At 66.1% G+C, this 5,809-nt stretch overlaps 1 long non-coding RNA gene across 1 annotated transcript; it reads left to right on the top strand.

Annotated features, from left to right (window-relative positions):
* The first annotated feature begins 294 nt into the window (after window positions 1-294).
* LOC121481815 lies at window positions 295-2,905 on the top strand. The gene is made up of 3 exons (XR_005985428.1): window positions 295-363; window positions 1,691-1,862; window positions 2,325-2,905. It is a non-coding gene; the product is annotated as an uncharacterized LOC121481815 (long non-coding RNA).
* The last annotated feature ends 2,904 nt before the right edge of the window (window positions 2,906-5,809 follow it).

Raw genomic sequence — 5,809 nt, 5'->3', positions numbered from 1 at the left:
ATTTGTGCTGCCAGCTTTAGTGGTTCTTTCCCGAGGAGCAGGTTTGCTGTGTTTGGCTACACTAGCAAGTTGCATCCACAGTTACTGGACTAGACGTGGGCCCGGCAGTGCAGCGGCATTGAGCGGGGCTGGCGGGGGGACAGCTGCTAGTTCCTGCCCGGAGCCCTCCCGCCTGCTGTCACGCGCTCACGGGAGCCGCGTCCCTTCCTCATCGTTGCCTGAACAGACCATGAGCGGCGAGCTGCACTTTGACATCAGGAAGGCTGGCGCGTTGCATGGATTCACCGCCTGGTTCAGTGTCCGGTTCCAGAGCCTGCAGGAGGACGAGCCGCAGCTGGTGCTGAGCACAGGCCCGTTTCACCTGTGAGTGTGCAGCACCCGCAGGGGCTCCGCTGCCCGGGAGGAGCGGGTGCAGGTCCCCTGCCGGGTGGCCGTCAGGGAGGCAGCAGTGTGTGCAGGTGGGGGGACCGGGATCGTGCCCCACCCGCCCCTGCCCTGGGCTGCCCTGCCTGCCCTCTGACCCCTGCATGAACGGGCGGAGCGCACTTTGCCTGCCTCAGTTGCCCTGGACGCTGCTTCAGCTTCCCATGGTCTAATACAAGCACAACCCATGGAATTGTAGGGGCTTTTAACTCCCCAAGACTTTCTTGAGGAAGGTCAGTGTTTCTTGAGACAATTTTTTTTTAAAGATTTTATTTGAGGGAGAGAGTGGGCGAGAGAGCACATGAGCAGGGGGTGTGGCGGGGGAGGGGGAGGCAGAAGCCCCGCTGAGCAGGGAGCCCGATGCGGGACTCGATCCCAGGCCCCAGGGTCATCCCTGAGCCGAAGGCAGACGCTCCCCGGACCGAGCCCCCAGCCGCCCCCGGGACACTTCTGTGCAGTAGCATCTTGACGCTGCTCGCTGCTCGGGCGGGCCGGGCGCTGCGGTCTGCCTCGGAGCTGGACCCAGCAGCCCGGCAGCGCTGCCTTCCTGGGGCCTCCGTGGGCCTGCGCGGTAGGTGCCCGGGGCGGGGCGGGCAGCCGCGCTGCTCGGGTCAACACTGGCCGCAGCGGGGGTCCTCGGGGCCTCGCGTCCGTCCGCACCACAGGAGCCAGGCTGTTGGCCAGAGCGTCCGTGGAGGTGGCGGGGCCAGGCCTCCAGCCGCCCTTCCCGGTCCCGGCACACAGATGCGAGCTGTTGCCAGTCGAGGGCGGGAACTCAGGCCCCGGGGGTCGTGTGCCCGCACACCGTGGGGTGGGGCAGGCAGGTGCCGAGCCCGGGCAGCGCTCTGGGACGCGGGGACAGGGGCCCTCACGGCGGCTGGGGCCGGAGGGACGTGAGGGTTGAGCATGACCCTGAGGCCGTGGAGCCGTGTCCTCAGGGCCTGCAGAACCTGAAGAGCGCGGAGCGTGACCGTTTGTCCCAGATGTCGCACTTGCCACACCCCCTCCAGCCCGACTCCCAGGGGCAGTGACCTTCCTGCGCTGCGGAAACTAGAACTCGGCTTGGCAGCCTAGGGACCAGGCAGGGACGCGGTAGACGCCCCGTGCCAGGGTGCGGGGCCCTGGGAGCACCCAGAGCCGCGTGCTCGCTGGGCTGTGGCCCAGTCCCTGGCGCCCACAGAGGCCTCGCCGTGGGCCTGGTGCGTCTGCCCCGCGGGGGAGCCTGGGGGCCCCCCCACAGAGGTGATGCGTGCCCCGTGGTTTGCAGAACCACCCACTGGAGGCAGGTGCTGTTTATGATGGACGAGCCCGTGTCCGTGCTCTCGGGAGATGTGGTCACAGGCTCGGTTGTGCTGCAGAGAAACCCCGTGTGGAGGAGGCACATGTCCGTGGCGCTCAGCTGGTCCGTCACTTCCACACAAGCCCCCACATCGCAGAAAGTAAGGCTCGTGCCGCAGGGCGGGTGCTGGGCGCTGGTGCTGGGAGACGGGCGTGGCGGTCGCGGTGCCTCGGCCTCGGCCTCGCGCGCCTGCGCTGCTTTCTCACCCTCCTCGCGGGCAGTGGGTGCTGTTATTGGTAGAACAGGAAACGGGGGCAGGAAGGTGAGTCTGAGGGCAGGGGCCCAGCCAGGGCCACCCTTCCCGTGTCCAGGAGGCCCCGGTGGAGAGCGGGCCGGGCCGCCGTTCCCACACCTGGTGCAGGACGGCAGAGGGGACACGACGGTTCTCCTCTGGTCTCCTACCTGCTCTGTGCTAATTTTATGTCAAAGTCTTAATGTTGGTCATTAAAAAACTTCTCCGCCTGAAGCTCTTGGGTGCGATCCTGAGTCGTCATCAGAAGGTGCTGCGTGTGAGTCACACTCAAGCGGTTTATTATGACTGATTTGCTTGGTCTGTTTCCAGGTGGGAGAGAAGGTCTTTCCCATCTGGAGGTGATGGTCGAAGTTGTGGGAAGCAGGTGCTGCAGGAACGAGCCCGGGCGGAGACGCGCTTGGATGTGAGCCCGCGTTCCTGTGGCCCGCGAGCTCCCCTGCCCAGCGGCGGGACACCCGTGTGCGTGCGCGCTCCCTTCCTCGGGCCTCCACAGGCGCCACGTGGGGCTCGGCGGGGACCCCTCACCCCTGTCACTGCCCGTGTCTGTGCTCTAGAAGTAGGCGTTGTCCCCAGGTGTCCACAGTCTGGCTCGTGGCCGAGTCGGTGGCACCGTGTCCCTAAGCTAGGTCTAGATCTCAACTCGCAGGGCACACGCGCATCACCTTGTACTCCTATGAAAGTGGCTGTTCATGCATCATGTGTCATGGTGTCCTTGCTGCCCGGGCCCCTCCCTGTCGTGCGAAGGCGGGCGCCCCAAAGCCGTGCAGGGCCTGGAGGCGGCGATGCATGTGACGGGACTCTGCATGGATAGTACAGTCATAGAGATGTCTTCCACGTAAATTATGTGTTGGCGCAGAGCACATACTCAATAAATATTTTTAAAGAAATGAGTGTTGGCGTGTTTCCGTGCGCGTGTGCTGTGTCGGCAAGCGTGGGGTCCTACCGCGTGTGCTGCTTTGTAGCCTTTCTCCCCTGGTGTGAAGGAACGTCCCTGCCTGTAGGTCCAGGTCTACGTCTTTTGGTGTGTATTGCTTTGATTTTTAGTTGACTTTACATTGCAGAATGAACGGTATATCCCCACCGCGTGAGTGACGGGCGTGCAGGTGCGCATCTCCTGGAACAAGCACTGGACCGAGACCGTCAGCCGCGAGCGGCCGCCCCAAGTGCCCGGCACGCAGTGCCTCCGAGGGTGGTGCCCCCGGTGACGCGCAGCTTCCTGGGGCCGGTGGGGCACACAGGCCGCTTCTGGAGCCCGAAGCTTGTGCCGCCCACACTCCTGGGCTGAGGCTCCCGGCGGGGGGCCGTTAGGAGCAGGTGTTTGGGAGGTGCTTAGGCCTCGAGGGGGCCCCCGGGACGGACTTGCGCCCTTCCGGGGGAGAGCCCCGCAGAAGCTGGCTGCCCGGGGACTGGGCCGGGTCTCCAGGTCCCAGGGGGGAGGCCGCCGGGCTGGGGGACGTCCAGCCCCGGGGCCGTTGAAGCCGCCGGGCCGGTGCCATCCGGGCCCTGTCCCTCGCTGTGGGCGTCGTTCAGCTCACGGGCACCTGTGAGCCCCGACCCCGTGTTGCCGCGGGTTCCTGCCGCGTCCTGCCCCGCCGGTGGTCAGCGGGTGGCCAGCGGGTGGCCTCCCGGGCCGGCCCCGGCAGGTGCGGCGGGTGGTGCGTGTGGGCCTGCGCGTTCCCCTTGGGTGCACAGCCGCCGTGGGGCTCCCGGGAGCCAGGGTCCTCAGCGTCGGCGTCCTTGGCGGGCCCGGCTCGAAGCCCTTCATAGGCTTGTTCTGCGAACACCTGCTCCGTGGCTTAGTCTTCTCTCTATTTTGATAAACAGAAGTTCCTAAGTTTTATTTTGTCCGATTCGACATTATTTTCCTTAAGGATACACTTGCTGCGTCCGGTGGAAGGAATCTGCTCTCCGTTTCTGGCTCCATCGGTCGCCCTGGCGCACAGCTCAGCGCCCCCGGCCTCGGTTTCTCCCGGGCCGTCAGGGCGGGCTCGGGATTCGCGTCCCCGGGGGTGGCTGCTCCGGCGGTGGAGTTGCAGCTTCTGTCCTCTCCTGCTGCCCGCACCCTCGCTTTCTCCTCTAGAGCTGCTGCGGCGGCAACAGCATGTTTTGATTTATTTTCAGTATCTCCTGGGTCCAAGTATTTTCTAATTCCCATTATGAGTTCTCCTGCTGTCCCAGGGCTATTTAGAAATTGTGGCTTAATTTCCAAAGGTGGAATTTTCTAGGTATTTTTTCTTATTAATCTCTAGCTGAAAGTCACTGCTCAGAGGACGACCTGAGTGATCTCACTCCCCTGAGGTCACAAGGACTTGAATGTGCGTCATGCTGTCGGATGACGAGGAGGCCACCATGTCGCCGGGATCGGCTCGGGCAGCCGTGTTGCGTGTTGCTCGCTCGGCCCTGATGCTTCGGCCACTTGCGCCTCCTCGTCCCCTCAGGCAGCCACCAAGGGAGGGAGCGGGGCCTCCAAGGACACAGCTACACCTCGGCGGCCTCATTTGACCCATGTCCTTAAGGCCCCGATCTGCAATGCAGTCACACTGCGGGGCCCTGCTGTGACCCCCGACATCCCCGTGCTGGGATGGAACCCCCACTGCGGAGCGGGCCTCTGGGGATGTCAGGGGCTCCTGAATGATGGGGGGGTGAGGCGGCAGGGGATGTCGGGGGCACCTGAATGATGGGGGGGGCCACAGGGTATGTGAGAGGCACCTGTGGGGGCGCCTGGCACTCCTGTGGCACAGCCCCACCCCGCGCTGCTCACAGAGCCATGAGCTTGCCAGCCCCCATCCTGGCGCCCCTTGGAGGCCTGGCAGCTGGCCTGTGCTCGGGGTGGGGTGGCTTTAGGGGTATCTGCTCACTGGGGCTGCCCCCGCTGTGGGGAGGTGGGGGGAGCAGCCCCCTGAACAGCCCCAGGCTGACCCCCTGGCCCGACCCCACGCCCTCTGCACCCCGGAGCTGACCCCGTGGAGGACCTGGAGGCTCAGGCAAGGTCATCGTTGCAACAGGAAGACCTCAACTGACCTGCATGTCTGCTTTTTTACAAAACGTGTTGTGTCCATGTGCAGCGGCGCCCAGGGCCCAGACTGGGTGGGGGCGACTCGTGGGCGTGCAGCGCGGCCTGCTGCCCCTGCTGCGGCGTCGGGGCCCTCGAGGGTAGGCTCCAGCCTCCGGCCTCCGGCCTCTGACCTCCAACCTCCAGCCTCCAGCCTCCAGCCTCCGGCCTCCGGCCACCGCAGCCGGCCAGCCCGGGTTCTGAACGGTTCCCAGCCTTCCCCCCTGAGGCCAACACGGGGTCCGGCACGTGGCAGGCGCTGCAGAAGCGGGAGACCGAGGGGGAATGAGGCCGGTGTGTCCTGGGGAGCCTGTGGGGGGCCGGGGGGGTGGCACCTGGGCCAGGCCCGCTGCCCTGCAGCCTCCCGGCCCTGTCCCCGCTGCTGCGCCCCAAGAGGCCTGCAGGCGCCCCTGCCCCGGGCACACACCGGGCCGCCGTCCCAGCAGCCGGGAGGGCGGCGAGCAGACGGCGGGAGGGAGCCAAGGCTCGGCCCGGATGCTCCGGGCGCCTGGGTGCTGGGCTGCCCCGGTCCGTCTGCTCGCCGCCCCTGGGGAGCCGAAGCTCAGCACCTCGGCCTTGCGGTGGCCCCACGTGGAGAGAAGCCCCCTGGGATGGCTGCTGCGTCCCGGCCCCAGCTGGTCTCCCTGGCCACTCTGCTTCCACAGGAAATACGGAAAGTAGCAAGTGGAGCCTGGGGCCTGGCCTGGACTGAGCAAGGGGTGGGGGGCCGCCGGCGGGGCGA

The sequence above is a fragment of the Vulpes lagopus genome, chromosome 24 (genome assembly GCF_018345385.1).
Source record: "Vulpes lagopus strain Blue_001 chromosome 24, ASM1834538v1, whole genome shotgun sequence".
In the NCBI taxonomy this organism is placed as follows: domain Eukaryota; kingdom Metazoa; phylum Chordata; class Mammalia; order Carnivora; family Canidae; genus Vulpes; species Vulpes lagopus.
This window is presented reverse-complemented; position numbering and strand designations above follow the sequence as displayed.